Raw genomic sequence first — 20,209 nt, forward strand, 5'->3', positions numbered from 1 at the left:
TAAAGGGTTAAAAATACATTGAAAGAAAATAACATTTGGCTGGTATTTTGGCACCACTTTTTATTTTGGTATTAATTGATATTTTTCTAATATATTGTTAAATGAACAGCAATATTTCCAAACTGGCATTTATATTCTTAATAGTTTTTCCTCTTAATGATCAGCTCTGTCTGATACTTCAGGAGTAAAAAGGTTTATAGAAATTAAGTATAATTAATTATAAAGTTATAGTGGATGTGACACACAAAGTTTGCTTAAGGTTTTATTCAGAGTCTTAAACTAGTGAATTCAGTTCTTGTGTTTATTCACATCTGATCTGTGATGCTTTTAACAAAGTGAGTTTCAGTGAAGTTGATCATGAAAATGACTCTTCAAATCTATAATATAACTTCTATTTAACTTTCATGGCTTTAGTGATCACCAGTGTTGGGCAAGTTACTTAAAAAAAGTTATTAGTTATAGTTACTAGTTACTTCTCACAAAAAGTAACTGCGTTAGTAACTGAATTACATCATTAAAAAAGTAACTAATTACCAGGGAAAGTAACTATTGCGTTACTTAAAAAAAACAAAAAAGTTTAAATATAAGACATTTCTTGGATACCCCCAATATGAAATGTTAAATTAATGAAATTGACACTAAATAGAACATCTTATTATTATAAAACATTGTACACTAATCTACACTATTTTAATGTTGCTGTGGGACAATGTGAGAGACACCTATTAACTTAAATATTAAAATATTATCATTACTATAGTGCAACAATAAAACAATAGATGGTTTAGAACTTTTAATATTTATTGCACAGACCACAACTGGCCAACAAATAAGTCTAAAAATAAATGATGCTTCTTAAGAAATGTACCAAAAATAAATAAATAGTAGCCTAATAAAAATATACATACACATACACTAGTGCATAATTAAAATAAAACTCACACACCTTTACAACTGGTAGACATTCTGTATAGCCTACTTGAAGTATTTTCTTCCTCACAATAGTAAGTTTAACAAAAAGTGCTTTCAATATAATACTGAACAATGTATCAACATAAATAATACAATATAATCTTTTGGGGGTTTATTTTTATAACCTACAGAGAACGTCATCATCAGACGTTATTTTAGCCAAATTCTAGTCGTGTTTGCCGCACGTGTTCACAACCGTCAAACAAATATGTTTGAACGTTCCCTGCAGGTTATTTTGGAGTTTATGTTATATAAACTAATTAAAACATTGCATATGATAACAATATGCTACAGAGATTATTCAAATGCTGATATGTGTAATTTATTTATAAATAAAGTATTTATGCTCGGACACATTCGGTCTCTCTCGCGCACTGTCGAGCGCGTTCTCGGACACACTCGGTCTCTCTCGCGCACTGTCGAGCGCGTTCTCGGACACACTCGGTCTCTCTCGCGCACTGTCGAGCGCGTTCTCGGACACACTCGGTCTCTCGTGCACTGTCGAGCACGCTCGCGGCATTCGCCTCGCTTTTGTCGAGTCCCGCGCCTCATAAACACACACACACCAGAGAAAAAAACTTTGCAGCTCCTAGAGAGCCTACTCGAATGAAAACCGCTTCAGTGAGCTCAATTAAAGTAACGCCGCATTTGTATTGACAGTAACGGTAACGGCGTTGTAATGGAGGAAGCAGTAATTAGTTAGATTACTCGTTACTGAAAAAAATAACGCCGTTAGTAACGCCGTTATTTATAACGCCGTTATTCCCATCACTGGTGATCACAGGCTTTGTGAAAACTCTTCTCTAAAAACACTCAGATCAGAATCAGAATCAGAATCAGAATGAGCTTTATTCGTCAAGTGTGCACAAACACACAAGGAATTTTTTGTGTTTTTTTACAGGAGCTCTTGGTACATACATACATATATGACATTAGAACAGGCATTTAAATGAGAACATAAATAAATAGAATAAACAATAATAATAGTTCTAGTATACATCTGAAACAGAAGACTTATGTACAGATTTGTGCATTGTGTGTACAGCTCTATAAATAAAATTTGTATATGTATTTACAAAAAAAACCCTCTTGCTTCTCTCTCAAGTACTGAATGAGTTATACAGGAGGTGTTAACTGCTGTTTTAGCTGTTTAAGCTGGAGATAGCATGGGGGAAAAAACTGTTTTTGTGCCTAGATGTTCTAGTGCGCAGAGATCTGTAACGTCTGCCTGACGGCAGAAGTGCAAACAGGTTTTGGCCGGGGTGAGAGGGGTCTGTGATGATGTTCCCTGCCCGTTTCTTCACTCTGGCATTGTACAAGTCCTGAAGGTTGGGGAGGTGTACACCAATGATCCTTTCAGCTGTCCTAACAGTCCGTTGTAGTCTTCTTATATCTGATTTGCTGGCTGACCCAAACCAGACAGTTATAGAAGTGCACAGAACCGACTCAATAACAGCTGAGTAAAACTGAGTCATCTGCGCTTGTGGTAGGTTGAACTTTTTCAGTTGACGAAGGAAGTACAACCTCTGTTGGGCCTTTTTGACAATGGAGTCAATGTGATTGTCCCACTTCAGGTCCTGAGAGATGGTAGTGCCCAGGAACCTGAATGACTCCACTGCTGTCACAGTGCTGTCCATGATGGTGAGAGGGGGGAGTGCAGGGGGGTTTCTCCTAAAGTCCACTATCATCTCCACAGTTTTGAGCGTGTTCAGCTCCAGGTTGTTATGACTGCACCAGACAGCCAGCTGTTCAACCTCTTGTCTGTAAGCAGACTCGTCACCGTCCTGGATGAGGCCAATGACTGTGGTGTCGTCTGCAAACTTCAGCAGGGTCGTTAGCTGAAAACTGGCTTTTCAGCTTTTCAGAGAAGCTCCTCTTAGCTTCTCTGATCTCCTTTGTCAGTGTGTATTTGGCCTGTTTGTACAAGGCTCTGTCCCCACTCCTGTAGGCATCCTCTTTGGCCTGACGAAGATGTTTTAGTTTTGCAGTGAACCATGGCTTATCGTTGTTATATGTTATAAAAGTCCTAGTGGGGACACACATGTCCTCACAGAAGCTGATGTAAGATGTCACAGTGTCAGTGAGCTCATCCAGATCAGTGGCTGCAGCCTCAAAAACACTCCAATCAGTGCAGTCAAAACAACCTTGTAAGACCTGCTCTGTTTCGCTGGTCCATCTCTTTACAGTTCTTACAACTGGCTTAGCAGATTTAAGTTTCTGCTTGTAGGCTGGGAGAAGATGAACCAAACAATGATCAGAGAGTCCCAAAGCTGCTCTGGGGACAGAGTGGTATGCGTCCTTTAAAGCAGTGTAGCAATGGTCCAGTATGTTAGTGTCCCTGGTGGGGCAGGTGATGTGCTGTCTGAATTTAGGCAGTTCACGGGTGAGATTAGCTTTATTAAAATCGCCGAGAATGATAGTGAAAGAGTCCGGCTAACTTTGCTCCGTGTGTGTGATCTGATCAGCCAGCTGTTGCAATGCCGCGCTCACACACGCGTCAGGGGGAATGTACACACTCGCCAGAATAAATGAGGAAAACTCCCGCGGCGAATAAAAAGGCTTACAGTTAATGAAGAGAGCTTCCAAATTAGGGCAGCACATCTTCGTCAACACTGTCACATCTGAACACCAGCCTTCGTTGATATAAAAACATAATCCACCGCCTCTCGTTTTCCCAGTTAACTCGGCGACGCGATCCGCTCTGAACAGCTGGAAGCCCGTTAGATTTAGCGCACTGTCCGGTATGGAACCATTCAGCCATGTTTCTGTGAAGCAAAGAGCAGCCGAGTTTGAAAAGTCCTTGTTTGTGCGGGTGAGGAGTAGTAGTTCGTCTGTTTTATTTGCTAGAGAGCGGAGATTTGACAAGTGAATGCTCGGCAGCGGAGTCCTGAATCCGCGCTGTCGAAACTTCACGAGCGCGCCCGCGCGTTTCCCTCGTTTGCGTCTTTTGAAGCGCTTGTACAGGATCGCAGCTCCGCCAACTAGGATGTCAAATAAAATGTCGGAATGCTCAAAAGTCGGCAAAATGTCGTTTGGTGTGTTGTTCCTGATGTCTAGGAGTTCGTTCCTAACTGACGGGGAAAAGGTTACATAAAACAGGACAAACAAACAAAAACAGTAAAAGTACTGAGGAGCTCAAAACCGAAGCAGCCATCCGCGGCGCCATTTTGTTTCAGAAATCAGAAAATCAAAAATCAACTTTTTGAAAGTTAAAGCTGATAAAGTGAATCAAACATTACAGAGAAACATATTCTTCTATTTCTAATGCTGTTTCTTTTAGACTCTTATTTGGCGTTTTCAGTCGATTCTTGTTTGTAAAACTAACACTTGATGACCTGAAATTAGTTTTTGTCTTCGTTTTCAACTTGTTAAAATAATAAATTGTATAATTTATATTTTTTGTTCAATAAAACTGGATATTGAGAATATCAAAGATGACACATTTACAGACAACAGTCTTTATGTTTCTGCATCGACTGAAAGAGGAACTTGATTGAGTTTTTCTGGCAGTTTGAAACTCAATGATATTTCCTTTTTAAATAATGTAATAATCAAGTCTTAGACTGTGAACCGTATTCTGAACATCTGCATCTGCTCTGCTTTCTGCCTTTCATACAAGACTGTGTGTGTGCTTTATCATTCAGGTGTGATTTTATTACAGTTCAGTCAATAAATAAAATATAATTGTAACTTTATGTCTTTGTGATCGTTTTGTTTCAGGTCTTTCATTACATCAGGGCTTTATCTCACGCTTTATAAGTAAACTTCAGTCAGTGGAGCATGAACACTCCTGCAGATTCATGATGAAACACGAACATGCGGACAAATTATAGACATAGTTTTAGATAAATGTAATAAGATAAAGAGATAAGATAAAGTATTTAGTAAGTTAAAAACTCAATGAATGCTTTGTTTCATTAAATATCTATGAATAACTTGACTGTGTGTGTGTGTGTGTGTGTGTGTGTGTGTGTGTGTGTGTGTGTGTGAGTGTTTGAGCAGCTGCAGTTTCAGTTCAGTCACTGTGACTCTGACTGACGGAGGTTTTTGTACGACTCTTTATCACTGTGTGAACATATAGTTACTGTTGATGAAGTGTACAATCTGACAGTAATAATGTCCAGCATCTTCAGTCTGGACTCCACTGATGGTCAGAGTGTAATCTCTGTCAGATCCACTGCCACTGAATCTAGATGGAGTTCCTGACTGGAGGGTGTTTGTGTAAGCAATCAGGAGTTTAGGAGCTTCTCCAGGTTTCTGTAAGTACCAGCTCAGACACGGTTTGCCACTTAACCAGCAGGATGGACCACTGTTAAATTTACAGGTTACAGTGACTGTTTGTCCAGTTTCATAGAGCCGCTCTAAGGGAGTTTGAGTCACTGTCTCCTGCCCAACAGATTCTGACAAGAGAGAAAGATTAGAAATCACAAACACTTTTACAACCTTATATCTTCACAACACACATAAAGATAACGAGTGAATAACGTTTGTAATCTTGACTGACACAAACCTCGACATAACACTGCCAGCGTCCAGATCAATATGGTGATGAAAGTCATTTTTGTAGGTTGAAGGTTCAGTTCTAGTGAAAAACAGTTGTTGATCATGTTTGATGTTTGACAGAGTTATAAACACATGCAGAGCACTGAAGCGTGTGTCGCTCATGTAAAACAGACTCTATGCAAACGCTTCAGGAGTCACAGATTTAAGTTTAATGTGCTTTCATTGAGACTTCACAAAACATTTCATGAGTTCACATGTTAATATGATCCTTTATTGATATAAAGCAATATTTTCTGTGATATTGCTTTGATACAACAGTTTAATGAACAAGGATCTATTATTGAGTACATTTTAGTCATTTATATTGCCAGTAATTATTTACTAACTGAAAGTTACGGCTAAATGAAATATTTCCAAACGAAACCACAGTAAAACAAACCAGTGCGACTCTGAGAAACACAATCGTGGCCTAATAGTTAGAGAGAGTCAGATAGGTTTACTAATGCAGAGGACAAACTCTGAGTATGGGTTTCCACACTTGGCCTTCATATGTCACTTTCACAATAGTTCCTGAATGAATCAGTGTTTTAATCGGATGATAAAGTTAATGGCTGCATCCGAAATCACATCTTCCCTTCTATATAGTGGGCAAAAAACAGTATGTGACAAAAGAAGGATGTCCAAATAGACAATACTCATAAAAGCAAAAAGTACTCGGATGACCGACTAGGTTAGGATGGTCAGATGAAACAACCATGGCTATTGTGAAAATTAAGATCTATTACAGGTTTTCTCGATTGCTTACAGTTTTTTTCTGATGGCTTAAGCACATTTTTTGTAACTATTGGCTATTTTTGCCAAACTCTACACACACATAAGAAAACCTTTCACCAAATCAGCAAAACATTGTAGTTCTCTTGCAAAAGCTAATAAACCTTGCTTAACTCTTCAAACCTTCGTAAAAATTGTATTTTTGTATCAAACAGTTAACACAAGCCATCACATTAATAAGCACACAATGCGCCAACTACACACTGATGGTATGAATAAAAAACACATCTGGCTTTTGCTTTCTCTGTGCACAAGGTAGGCTATGTCAGTTTGAGGTCATACTTTTGTCATAGTTCTGTAAACATACAGGGATCCAAACTTCAAGTATTGGTGTTTATTTACACACATCAAAACAAACACTTGTTTTTTTCCAAGTCAAAACACAAAATAGTAATTTCACTGAGAAAAAAGAAAAAAAAAATCAGTCTACATCATGTCGTCTCTCTGGGTCCGGCCACAAAATGTAATCTACATCACATGCAATGTCCTCTAGTCCAAGGCACCGGGGAAAATGAGTTGTGTTTACAGTTTTGCAAAAAGAGTGCTGTGCAGTGGATTGTACCTACAGTTTTGCAAAGTGTGTGTTACAAAATTGCAAACTGAGTGCAAAGCAGTGTTTGTGCTTTTAGTTTTGTGAGTGGTTTTGCTATAAGTATTAATAGTTTTCGAAATTGTGCTATAAGAATCACGGTTAGGGTTTAAGCATTCAGAAAAAACTGTAAACACATTTCATGAAACTATGCCTCGTATTCTCAAAACTGTAAACACAAATCCATAACGTCTCACCCAATTCCCCAAACATCCTATTTTCAGGTCAAAATGAAGCTCTACACTCAAAACCATTCACTCTTGCTGAAAAACCAAACTGAAAAACCAAACTTTACCCTCAGACAGGACACACAAGCCCTCAAAATCACACACACTACAACATAGTCTAACACACTGGTGCAATAAATTCAATAAACCCCCCCCCCCCCCCCCCCCCCCCCCATGACAGTAAAAGAGCACGCACAAACCTTATTCTAATATGGAATTCGAATTGTATTGGAATGGTAAAGAGTGTTGGTACGTGACAGGAGAGCCTCCACTCAAGGAGACAATATGATGAACACGTCTAAGAATGTTCCACATATGGCCTAGAAAGATAACATTCTGGGAGTCAAGACTATAAAGAAGAAAGGATGCCCTCCCTTCACTGTCTCACACTGTGCCACTCTGTGTGACTGCTGGCCTTTTCTTGCAAGAAAATAAACCTCATCAAAGACTATTAGAAATGTTTGTCTCTTATTCAGTGATAGAATTTGGTTTGCCACCACTCCTCCCTGAAGGTTCTCAAGGCGACAGTAAAGCCACTCAAATTTGGCCTTACTCGTAGCCCAGCCTCCCTCATAGTCATACCATTGACTAAGACATGGACAACTAGAGTGGCTTGAATTTCATCTGAGACTGCTTGTCTTCGTCCTCCTCCTCCTCCTCCTCCTCCTTCTTATCCCTCCTCGATCTCTTCCTTCATGTCTTTCTGGATCCATTGTTCCAAAACTCAATAAACTGATTTGGGTCCTTTTATCTATCTATTGAAGGATCTGATTGATGTGTGTTAAATTTTGACTCTTAGTGTTTCCACTTGGGTAATTGTGTGCTAACTGAGCTGAAGCTGTGCTGACTTGAGTGAACAATATTGAATGCTAGTGCTTTATACATGACAACATGGTCTAGGCAATGAGAAATGAAGGGATTTGTGTGTAGAGTTTTGCAGTGACAGTTCAACAAATCTGACTCATGTGTCAAAACAGGGAATAGTGTTTATAGTTTAGTGAAATGGGTGTGATTTTTGATAAATGGCATTATGGTTTTGAAATTTTAGTTCAAAAGCCTGGTTATAGTGTTTAAGCAATCGAGAAAAACTGTAATAAAAAAGGGGGCAACTATAGAGCAAACTGAAATCACTCAGATCTCAAATGTGTCACTGATCTACACTGTAAAAACTAAAGGAGCCTCAAATATCCTGTCGGATACTCAAGGAACTTCAAAATGTAATTTAAGTGCCTCAAAGCTCTTTCTCCTATAGTAGGGTTACTGGAGGAGCATTGACAATCTTTGAGGTTCTTGCTGGAACTTATGGGATCCTTTAAGCACTTTGTATTTAGTTCAGAGGTTCTGGAGTCACCTTTTCATTACTATGAGACCTCGAAGTGCTTTGGGGGAAAATAGAGGAACTTGAATGCGATAAAAGGGTTATTGGAAGATCTTTTAACATTTAAGTGGTTCCTGGAAGATCTCTTATGTTAAAGCCAGCATATGGAGGAACCCAATGGTTCAGTGAGGCCAGAATAAGATTATTATTATCCTATTATTATTATTATTATAGGCTACTTAAGTTTGATTCAGTATACATACCCAGGTGAAAAAGACGTACTATTAAAAATGTACTTGAGTGTGTTTTTAGTAGGCCTACAATACAAATATACTTTAATAAATTTTTAATACATTTAACAGTGGCCTACGTTTTTATCACCTGGGTATAGCTTACATTTATTTAGTATCTATAGGCCTATTTTATTGATTAATTTAAACCTTAAACAATAACACTAAATTATAATAATATTAATAATAAGAATTAATTAATTATTATTGAATAAATAATAGTAATAAAATAATAATTTTACCTACTTCTTCATAAATTATTATTATTTGAAGAAGAACCAGGAGGAGAAAAGTTTTATTCTGTCACGAAACTGCTGCTATTCCTCTGCTGTCGTCGCTTCAGTTCCTCGCGCTGCTCGCGCGCAACAAAGCTCAGCTGATCCACGTCATCGGGTAACGGCTCCTCTCATCAAAGCTTCCGCCGTTTGTTCGGCTCTCCGTTACAAGGTTTGTAAACTCCCCAAATAAATATAAATACAGAGTCTACTCACTATATATTCAAACACACACATATATACAAAATTTATTATACATTACTACTTTTTTACAGTGTTTACCACTCGTTTATTGCACAGTATCTGGTATGAAGGTTTTAGCCGCGATGCTAACTAACGTTAAATGGAAATTATTGACTTATTGTCTTAGATTGATTTAGTCATTCAATTCAACATATTCTGTAAAACTGTGTCTTCAAATTGCCGATATAGCCTAACTAATTTAGCTGATTCCTGCTGTCGTCATTGGCGTTTGTTATGAATAACAAAAGCAGGTTAATATAGTTTGGTCTGTTTTTGTTTAGCCTAACTTTACTTACTACATGTGCCGTCATTCTCTCAAATACCATTTTAAAGCCATTTACTGGTCAATAAATATTATGTTGTGAATAATCAGCTTTGTTCTTTTGTTTCCCCAGAACAACCAGTACATTTCTAAAATAATCTGAACATTTCAGAGGCAACATTGAATTACAGTAAGTTACCTATACACCACATGCACGTACTTTATTACTATAAACTTTCTCTATGTGAAATTGTATTGTTTGACTGTGTACTTTTTTAATAAGTTATTCTCTGAAAATCTTCCCTCATGCTCTCAAATCTCATTCATGTTACTCAGAAAAATAATATCACAGGTTTGGAGCTAATAATGCTATGCATTTTTTATAGGCTATACCTTAATCATATGCATTTGAATATAAGACATTTGAACCCTGAATTATAACTTCAAGTTTAGTCTTTTTCGACAAAAAAAAAAAAAAAAAAAAGGAAAAAGCTATTATATGACTTCAGAAGACTTACAACACAACCCATAACACATGAGTTGTGAACTCATTGATTATTTTTAGGATCTTTTCTGGCACATTTTTGGAGCTTAACCATTTTTACATAAATTGTTGCATTGAATTGAACTAGACAAGTGTACATAAGAATAGTTTGAATGAATTACAAAAAAAATGTTATACTTGTGTTTCATGCAGTGATATTGAATGGTGACGGGTTGCATTATGCCTGAGATCTGCTTTCGGGTTCCACAGACAGAAAGTCAAACAGGTTTGGAACGTCACAAGGCTGAGGAAATTATTTAATAACTTTAATAACCTTACTAACAGTAAATGTTGTACTTTGCAGGGATCTCGGTAAGCTGAAATACAAGTTTGATCAAGAATAAAAATCCTCCTGTTGACCTGAAAATCACTGAAGTGTCTGGACCATCCACCAGAAAAGAGGAAAAACAAACAGAAAATGAAGCTGATGCACCTTTTCACTTCTCTAACTCGTTAAGTACCTCACGTGTCCCTTGTGAAGATTTTATAATTGATTGCATTTTATGTTGCAGCGAGTAAAGGTGCATCACATTTGTGAATTTCATGAAATTACACAGGCAAAAAGGTCCATTGACCATTGTCAGCAGTGTAGTGACGTAATGTATGAAGCACCACACAAAATTGCCGATCGTGTGGATTCTTATTGAAATGAGTGAATTCACAAGTGAACATTCACAGAACAACAGATAATTTTACTGCACCTTAACTCTGTTAAAATGGAAAATGTTTTCTGCTTGTTGTGACATAAGGAATACTGTTTCCGGGTCAAAGCCTCTACTTCTACTTCCTCTATCTTGTTTCTAGATATTGAGAATACTCAACAACCATTTATGGGAACTGTTGATTCAAGTCACAGATTTAAGCTTTTCAAAAGCCATAGTGTACATTTCAGTCTCCAGTCTCACGGCATCCCAGACTTCAACATTTTATGATTCAAAATAGCTGAATAACTAACCATCTGAGATTTCGGAATAGAGATAAAGGTTAGGATCATAATTTTCAGGAATATTACAGCACAATGAGTGTATATTAGCACTGTTTGTTGTTTGTTTTTGGCATCTGATAGAGCTTTTGGACTTGGAAACAGTGACGTCAGACTTAACAAGCGGACTGAAACACATGTTTTAAAATTAAGTGAAGATGGACATTTTTAATTAGTCAAAATTGCAATTTTTTACATTGATTTATTACATGGAACATGTGTTTTCCATGCATTTTGTTGAGATGTCTTTTCTTGTGTAGCTTATTGTATACACATGGTTGATTATTCATGTTACTTATGTATTATACTATTTTTTTTTTTGTGTGTATTCATTGATATTAATCTATTACTAGCTTTTTTTTTCAAGTGCATGGAAGTGTATGTATTAAAATGGATCTAAAATATGTAATAAACAATTCTTATTTTGTATTTGGTTCAGTTTGTTTATTATAATAGAAGTCAATGGTGGTAACCATAGTAACAACATGAAATTAATTTAATACAAATAAAATAAAATTGAAATTTGGTTCCTGGAGGCACCCACGGTGGTTCCACACACTGCCTTATATAAGAGTTCCTCAGGAAACCTGTGTGGTTCCTCAGAGAACTGCCCCTTTTTAAAGGGTGCTTAGAGGATCTACAGACGGTTCCGCTGGTGTGGCAAAGTGAAGAACCCCAAAAGGTTCCTCCAGGCACCTTTTATTTTTATAGTGCTAACCAGCTTGGATGGACTGCATAATCACTGTCTCAGCGTTAAAATCTTAGGTTGTAGAATATGAGAAGACAAAATGTTGCTGGCTTAAATTAAGACAATCTAAATGGATGTTTAATCAAGAACAAGGTCGAACGTATGTTTGCTAAAGCAGATTTATTGCATAACACCAAGGTACTAGCCCTACAGTAGATGAACCAGCGTTAGCCACGGTGCTAACTTACATTAACTCACCAAGTCACTTGCCCTATTCGCCACTGGTTTTCTTGACACCACAACTCTACTTCTCTCCTCTGCCCATTGTTCCTCCCCCTGATCTCACCCCTAATCTCCCCCTGGCCTCTATCTCGCCTAGGAGGCTCATAATTAAAGGTCTGTGGGCCATCATAGGCATGCTCGTCGACATCGGAGAACTCGGTTTCTTCATTCACATCCATTGTAACCTGAGCTTGAACTTGACCAGACTCCCTCGCCCATCATCATCCGGTTAGTGCTTTATAGATCCGGAAGTTATTTTATCACAATTTATCTCAAAATATCGTTAATGGCATAGTTATATATGACTCCAGTTCTGAAAATCTAGTTGTTTTATCATCAACATACACTATGCTATATATGGGTGTCCAACCTGCACGTTGCTCTTTAAGCTCGATGGAAGAAAGGATTGGGTTTCCTGCCTGACATACTGTAATTACCACAAACAACCGCCGTTAACAATCTTTTTTTCTGCGACTAACCGGTTTAGTCAATTTTCAGTCAACCAAGCCTCTTCTAGTTGACTAAAGAGTAGTTGAATATGAAGGAGCAGCTCTACACTCAAATCACTCTCTTGTCGCGTAACGATGAAACTTGCAGAAAGAGTCTCTGTAAAATCCAGCACTAAAGCTGCAGGTTAAACACATCTGTGTGTGATGATGGAGGATCTGCTTCTGTCACGAGACTCCACTCCAGCTCTGAGTATCGCTCCACTTATTCACTGAATTACAGTAATCTTCAATTACCTACAATAACCGTATCATAGTTTTGTGAATACGTTTTCAATAAAAATTCATTTAAAAGCACCAAAAAAAATTCTTATCTCTTTCTTATCAGAGGCTTCTGATTGGTGCAGAGGAGGGAGAGGCGTGTCTAAACTGAACTGTTGATCAAGGTTATAATTAAAACCGCAAGCTAATATAAAACTATTGCTGTCTTCAGTTTATAGGAAGAATACAGTGAATAGTAAACAAATGACATGTTAGGAAATGAAATAATCATGGAATATTATTAAAATTAAGATCTATTATTAATAAAAGGGGGCAACTAGGGCAAAGTGAAATCACTCAGATCTCAAATGTGTCACTGATCTATAAGAGCACAAAATCTCTTTCTGAACTCTATAATTATTAAGAGTGTCAGATTAATTTAGATGGTTTTATTTCAGATGCAAGTGTGACGATGTTATTTCAGATCCTCCTTTGAGCAGCTGCAGTTTCAGTTCAGTCACTGTGACTCTGACTGACGGAGGTTTTTGTACGACTCTTTATCACTGTGTGAACACTGGACCACTGTGATAACTCTGACAGTAATAATGTCCAGCATCTTCAGTCTGGACTCCACTGATGGTCAGAGTGAAATCACTGTTAGATCCACTGCCACTGAATCTAGATGGAGTTCCTGACTGGAGGGTGTTTGCATAATAAATCAGGAGTTTAGGAGCTTCTCCAGGTTTCTGTAAGTACCAGGAGAGATAGGGTCTCAAGCTGCTGGTTGCTACTTTACTACTGAGTTTACAGCTCATCTCTACAGTTTCTCCTGGTTTGGCAGGTTTCACAGGAGTCTGAGTCACTGTGATCTGAGATCTACAGCCTGAAAAACAATTAATTTATCAGTCCATAAAGTTGATCCAATTTAAAGCTGTGTTAAAAAAATATTATTTAAATGATTTATTTAGAATATAAACTGTTCACCTTGTAGTATAAAGCAGTATAACAGTGTCCAGATGAAGATGATGATGAAGGTCATGTTGATGAAGATTGTTGTGTGTGTCAGTGATGAAGTGTTAAACTCACAGCACTATAAACACTCTCACACACTGAAGATCTGATCAATATGCAAACACACTCCACATCATTTACCTGAAGACAGAAGAAACACTGTTTTGCCTTTTAGTGTCTTTGCTAATAAACTTCTGTGTATCATTTTCAGAATGATAATTTCCATGTGTGTTCCTGCAGTTTCTGAACAGACATGAGGATCATCACACACACGAGTCTCTGTCAGTCACTGAATAACTGAGTTTGATTGAGAGTCACACATGATATAAACATGTTCACTTTAATAAATTCAGTCAGTAATTCAGTGATGATGAGCTTCATAAAGCAGGGGAAGTCAGTGAGTTTATGCAGAGAGTTGATGTGTGTGTTGTTGATCTGAAGTTCAGTTAGTGAAGCGTTCAGGAGGTTTTTCTTCTGATGATCTATTAGTTTATTTCACTGGTTCACTTTCAGCAGCGGCTCCAAACTGATGATGGCAGTAAATCAGCACATATTAAGATTATTAATACAACAGATGACTGTTAAATACTTTGTAGAAAGGAATGATGCACTTTTAGCATATTTATATATATATATATATATATATATATATATATATTTTTTTTTTTTTTTTTGCAATTACACATTGAATGTTTGTCAAAACTGTAAAGATGATTTTCATTGTCAAAGGATCTTTTTTTTCATCCTGAACTAGAAACAATCATTTCTGACATTTACTTGATTTGACGAGTTTTCAGCTCTTTTCTTCCTCAAAGATAATTCAATTCTAAAGGGTTAAAAATACATTGAAAGAAAATAACACTTGGCTGGTATTTTGGTATTAATTGATTTTTTCCTAATCTATTGTTAAATGAACAGCAATATTTCCAAACTGGCATTTATATTCTTAATAGTATTTCCTCTTAATGATCAGCTCTGTCTACAGAATCCAGTTTCGTTCTCCTCCACCTCGTTACAACGGGGTGCTACTCGCGTTAGTACATCCCGAGCAGGCTCTGGTAATGGAGCAAGAAGTAGAGTCTCTATTAGCGAAGGGAGCTATAGAGTAGGTGTACTCGCCCGACAGAGAATCAGGGTTTTACAACCGCTACTTTATTGTTCCGAAAAAGGATGGGGGGTTGCGTTCCCATTTTAGATCTTCGTCTGTTGTATCGTGTAGTCATGAAACTCAAGTTCAAGATGCTCACACTCAAACAGATCGTGACTCAAATCAGATCCGAGGACTGGATTGTCACGATAGATTTAAAAGGCGCTTACTTCCATCCTCCCTCAACAAAGGAAGTTCCTGAGGTTTTCTTTTGGGGGCAAAGAATATCATTATCGGGTGCTTCCATTCGGTCTAACTCTATCACCCTGCACGTTCATGAAGTGCGTAGATGCAGCTCTGGCCCCACCAGGCTGCAGGGCTACGCATTCTGAACTACATCGATGACTGACTGATTCTGGCGGAATCAGAGCAGTTAGCGGTTCGGCATCGAGATGTTGTCCTCGCTCAGATGAAGAAATTGGGGTGAGACTCAATGCCAAGAAGAGTGTGCTTTCTCCACTACAGAGAACCACTTTCCTTGGTGTGGTATGGGATTCAGTCACGATGCGAGCCACACTTCGCCCGTTCGTGTAGCTGCTATCCTCACAGCCACAAAAGAGTTGAAGCTAGGCCAGTCACGCACTGTGAAACAGTTCGAGAAACTGTTGGGCCTCATGGCAGCAGCGTCCAATGTGATACCCTTTGGCCTACTGTATATGAGACTTTTGCAGTGGTGGCTCAGAACCAGAGGGTTCTCCCCGAGGGGAAAGGAATTCAGTTCGAGAAACTGTTGGGCCTCATGGCAGCAGGTCCATTGTGATACCCTTTGGCCTACTGTACATGAGACCCTTGCAGTGGTGGCTCAGAACCAGAGGGTTCTCCCCGAGGGGAAACTCACTTCGTACGATCAAGATCACACGGCAGTGTCTCCGCGCCTTGGTTATATGGAGGAAATACTGGTTCCTTTCCCAGGTTCCGGTGTTGGGAGCTCTTTGCCATCGAGTTGCTATCTCGACAGATGCTTCCCTCACCGGCTGGGGAGGGGTAATGGGAGGCCGCTCATCCCAGGGCCTGTGGAGGAGTCATCATCTTTTTGGCACATAAATTGCCTGGAGATGATGGCAGTCTTCAATGCGTTGAGACATTCCTCCCAGACCTGAGGGACCAACATGTGCTTGTCCGTACAGACAACACATCAGTGGTCTCTTTCATAAATATGTAGGAGCAGACATCCTGTTGAGGCAGGGGCTGAGGCCCAGGGAATAGAGGCTCCACACCGAGGTGGTGGAGCACATTTGGGGGGTTTATGGCCAGGCACAAGTGGATCTCTTCGCGTCTCAGGATACGACGCACAGTCCACTTTGGTTCTCCCTCACACACCCAGCTCCCTTGGGGCTGGACGTTGTGGTATGGACATGGCCGAGGCTACGTCTGTACATCTTTCCCCGATTACTCTGCTCCCAGGAGTTCTGGAGAAGGTCCGCCGGGACGGAATAAGTCTACTACTAGTAGAACCGTACTGGCTGGGCTGACTGGTTCTCGTACCTGGTGTCTTTCCTCGATGGCTCTCCCTTGGAGATTCCAGTCAGGAGGGACCTTCGGTTTTAAGTGGGAGGGGTGACCCTTCACCCCAGCCCAGAGATTTGGAACCTGTGGGTTTGGCCTCTGAGGGGGCCCAACTCATTGACTTTGGTCTCTCAACTGAGGTTGTGGAGACCATATTTCACTCCAGAGCTCCCTCCACGAGGAAACTCTATGTATTTAGTGATGGGTTTTCCCTTCATATTGCGGGTCTTGGACAGTGGGGCCCAGTTACTGCCCGATTGGTACAGTGCTGGAGTTACTGCTGGTTTGTTTTTCCGCAGGGTTATCCCCTTCCACACTGAAGGTGTACGTAGCGGCCTTAGTGCCTACATGTCCCTTTTGGTGGTATTTCCCTGAGGGTGGGGGAAACCTTTGGTTGTTTCCTCTGTGGTGCTTTTAGACCAGGACAGGAGTATGGCGGCTTAGAAGCCTTATTATATGTAGATATCCCTGTAGGATGTGGTATGCGGCAGGCTGGTCCTCTCCGCTCACATTCGTAAGGTTTTGCAACTTCGACCTGGGCACTTCCCCAGGTTCTCAAGTGCTCTAGTCTTAGTTGTGCAGTATTCACACAGACAGGTTCTGGTTCGTATGGTGTGTTGGGCATTCTCGTTCCCAAAGCGTCATTGACGCATCGCGAGTTCCTTCGAAAGGGAATGTCTCAGGTTACGACTGTAACCCTAGTTCCCTGAGAAGGGAACGAGATGATGCGTCACTTTGCCATACTTCCTACATCACTGTGATCGACTTGCTTCGGCCCTTTTCGAAGCTAGCGCGGTTCTAAACCGGATGTCCTTTATCCTTTCCTGGTCGTAACGTCACCCGCCCGTGACGCCCACTCTCGCCATTGGACTAGTTGACATAGGTGCTTCAGACGCAATCACGCAGGAGCGTTCCCAAAGTGTCATTGACGCAACGTCTCGTTCCCTTCTCAGGGAACTAGGGTTACAGTCGTAACCTGAGACGTTTCTCTCTTTCACGGCTCATTTTGCTCTGAATCAGTTCATCTGTGACTCTTGTACATGATGATCTAAACAGCGGCTTTATGGAAGATGATTAATAAACTATTCAAGCAGCAACATCTTTATGATTCACTTTACAGTATGAGTGTATGATGAGGAAGAAAAAATAATCATGCTTTATAAAAATACATGAACAACCATATGAGAATAGATAAACCAACAATTATCTAAAAAAAAATTCAAAATAATTTCTTATTATCTTCAGTAATATTAATGAAGTGCAGCAAAATTGATATTACTGTAAGTTCATTTTTGTGTTTCTGTTGAGTGTGTGTGTGTGTGTGTGTGTGTTTGAGCAGCTGCAGTTTCAGTTCAGTCACTGTGACTCTGACTGACGGAGGTTTTTGTACGACTCTTTATCACTGTGTGAACACATATTTACTGTTGATGTAGTGGCGACTCTGACAGTAATAATGTCCAGCATCTTCAGTCTGGACTCCACTGATGGTCAGAGTAAAATCAATGTTAGATCCACTGCCACTGAATCTAGATGGAGTTCCTGACTGGAGGGTATTTACATAACGAATCAGGAGTTTAGGAGCTTCTCCAGGTTTCTGTAAGTACCAGAACACACAGGCTGGGCTGCAAGATGTAGCACTTGCACTGAGTTTACAGCTCATCTCTACAGTTTCTCCTGGTTTGGCAGGTTTCACAGGAGTCTGAGTCACTGTGATCTGAGATCTACAGCCTGAAACACAAATCATTTATCAGTCCATAAAGTTTATACATGTATTAGTCCAATTTAAAGCTGTGTTAAAAAAATATTATTTAAATGATTTATTTAGAATATAAACTGTTCACCTTGTAGTATAAAGCAGTATAACAGTGTCCAGATGAAGATGATGATGAAGGTCATGTTGATGAAGATTGTTGTGTGTGTCAGTGATGAAGTGTTAAACTCACAGCACTATAAACACTCTCACACACTGAAGATCTGATCAATATGCAAACACACTCCACATCATTTCCCTGAAGACAGAAGAAACACTGTTTTGTCTTTTAGTGTCTTTGCTAATAAACTTCTGTGGATCATTTTCAGAAACAGAAACTCATGATTTACTTCATGTTATTTTGGGTCGATCTTCTCGCTCTAAACACTGTTTTAATGATCAGTTTCATTCAGACTTTGATGCTGAGAGAATTTAATCCCTGTGCTGCAGATTTATATCATCCATGATACTGTATAACAGGTCAAAGGTCATCCAATAGAGAATGACCATCTAAATCTGGCTGAAGATTTCATTATAAAGCTGGACAATAGAATTAGCAGAGTTTATATCACATATGTTTGTAAATGTGATGAATATATTTTGAGGCTCTTTTTCGATTAAACATGGTTGATGTTGAGAAGATCTGCTGTTGAGTCTCATATCAGTGTGTGTGTGTGTGTGTGTGTGTGTGTGTGTGTGTGTGTGTGTGTGTGTGTGTGTTCGTGTGTGTGTGTTCGTTTGAGTGTGACGGAGGTTTTTTGTACAACTCTTTCACTAGAATGAAACACTGTGGTGGACTTTCGGTGGAGGAACTGAATTGACGATCAGAAGCTGTAAGTCTTTCTTAAATTATCTAATAAAAACTTATGATGTGTGTGTTTTTAGAAGGAGGTTTAAGGTTATTTAACAGCATTTGGCAACAATATTCTTAATTTATTACAAAAATACATTATTGAAATGCTTTATTTGCTTTACTTTACTTCAACTCTTATTTATTGTCACATTTTATTCTATTTTACTGATTGATTTCACGCATTCATGCATTTAAATGTAATATTGTCTGCTATATTTTGAATGTCATATTTGGTGTTATTCTATGTTTATTACATTTCAATCCATAGTTCATATTCATAATGTTTTACATTAGTAATTTCACACATAATGTGTGCTAACATTTCATTGTATTTTCAGTAATTGCAATGTTTTCAGTTATTTCTAAATATATTTAATTTGACGCAAAAGTTTGATAATATAGACAAAATAAATGTCATCAGTGTCATCATCAGGCAAAAATAAATTTAGTTGATAAACTAAATTTAAACAAAGTTTACTTATATTTCTGTTTACGAGGAAGTCTATTGAATGGTGATTAGTCTCAAAACACAAATAATATATTGTGTTAAGTTATATTTAACTTAGTTAAATCTATAACAGTTTTCAGTGTATACATAAAGCAACAAACCGTTTACCAATGAATCATTTTTACCATATAATTTTTACAGTCTTTTACTGTTAAAATTATGATATTTTTTTGCAATGTACATTTAGTAATATTGATTAAATGGAGAATGTTTTGAAACTAAACTCAGGATAGTGTCTATGAATGAAAGCAGTGAGGTGAAACTACAGTAAAGATGAAATTTAGTTAAAGAGCATTTTAAAATTTAATCATTTAAACTATTAAGTTTGCGGATGATTATAATTGTTTCTTAACAGAATAATTTTTAAAAAATCATAATTGAAAATGGGCTGAAAATTACAGTTGATTGTGAGTATCTAAATAAAAGAATATTTAAAAAAAATACCAGAGACAAAATACTTAGTTTATTCTAAATCTTATGAATAAATTGATTAATTTTATGTGGAGAATGTTTTTAAAAATGTTATTGAGATTAAAAGGTTCTGTAACAATTCTGAGAAAATTCTATATTTTTTATTTATTTAATCATTTATTTAAATTTTATAATTCATATTCATATTTTTAAATGTAATTTTTCATTTTACATTAATAATTTAACATCTTATTACTGCTAACATTTAGTTCCTTTCATGTATTGACTGCAGATACTTTAAAATCTATTC

General features: G+C 38.2%; 1 long non-coding RNA gene and 2 gene segments (V, D, J or C); 1 reads left to right on the plus strand and 2 right to left on the minus strand.

Moving 5' to 3' along the window:
• Positions 1-20,209, minus strand: part of LOC309508954 (immunoglobulin kappa variable 4-1-like) — a 173,720-nt gene that overhangs the window by 129,986 nt on the left and 23,525 nt on the right.
• LOC309509941 lies at positions 8,857-11,463 on the plus strand. Of its 2 annotated transcripts, XR_014210127.1 has the most exons (4): positions 8,857-9,177; positions 9,644-9,700; positions 10,208-10,280; positions 10,359-11,463. It is a non-coding gene; the product is annotated as an uncharacterized lncRNA (long non-coding RNA). The 2 variants fall into 2 exon arrangements; XR_014210128.1 differs by lacking the exon at positions 8,857-9,177 and having other exon boundaries at positions 9,205-10,280.
• Positions 17,696-18,863, minus strand: LOC309508966 (Ig kappa chain V region S211-like). The segment is given in 2 exons: positions 18,219-18,863; positions 17,696-18,105 (listed from the first exon to the last, which is right to left on the minus strand).

Source organism: Leuciscus leuciscus (genome assembly GCF_965113295.1).
Source record: "Leuciscus leuciscus genome assembly, chromosome: 11".
Lineage (NCBI taxonomy): Eukaryota > Metazoa > Chordata > Actinopteri > Cypriniformes > Leuciscidae > Leuciscus > Leuciscus leuciscus.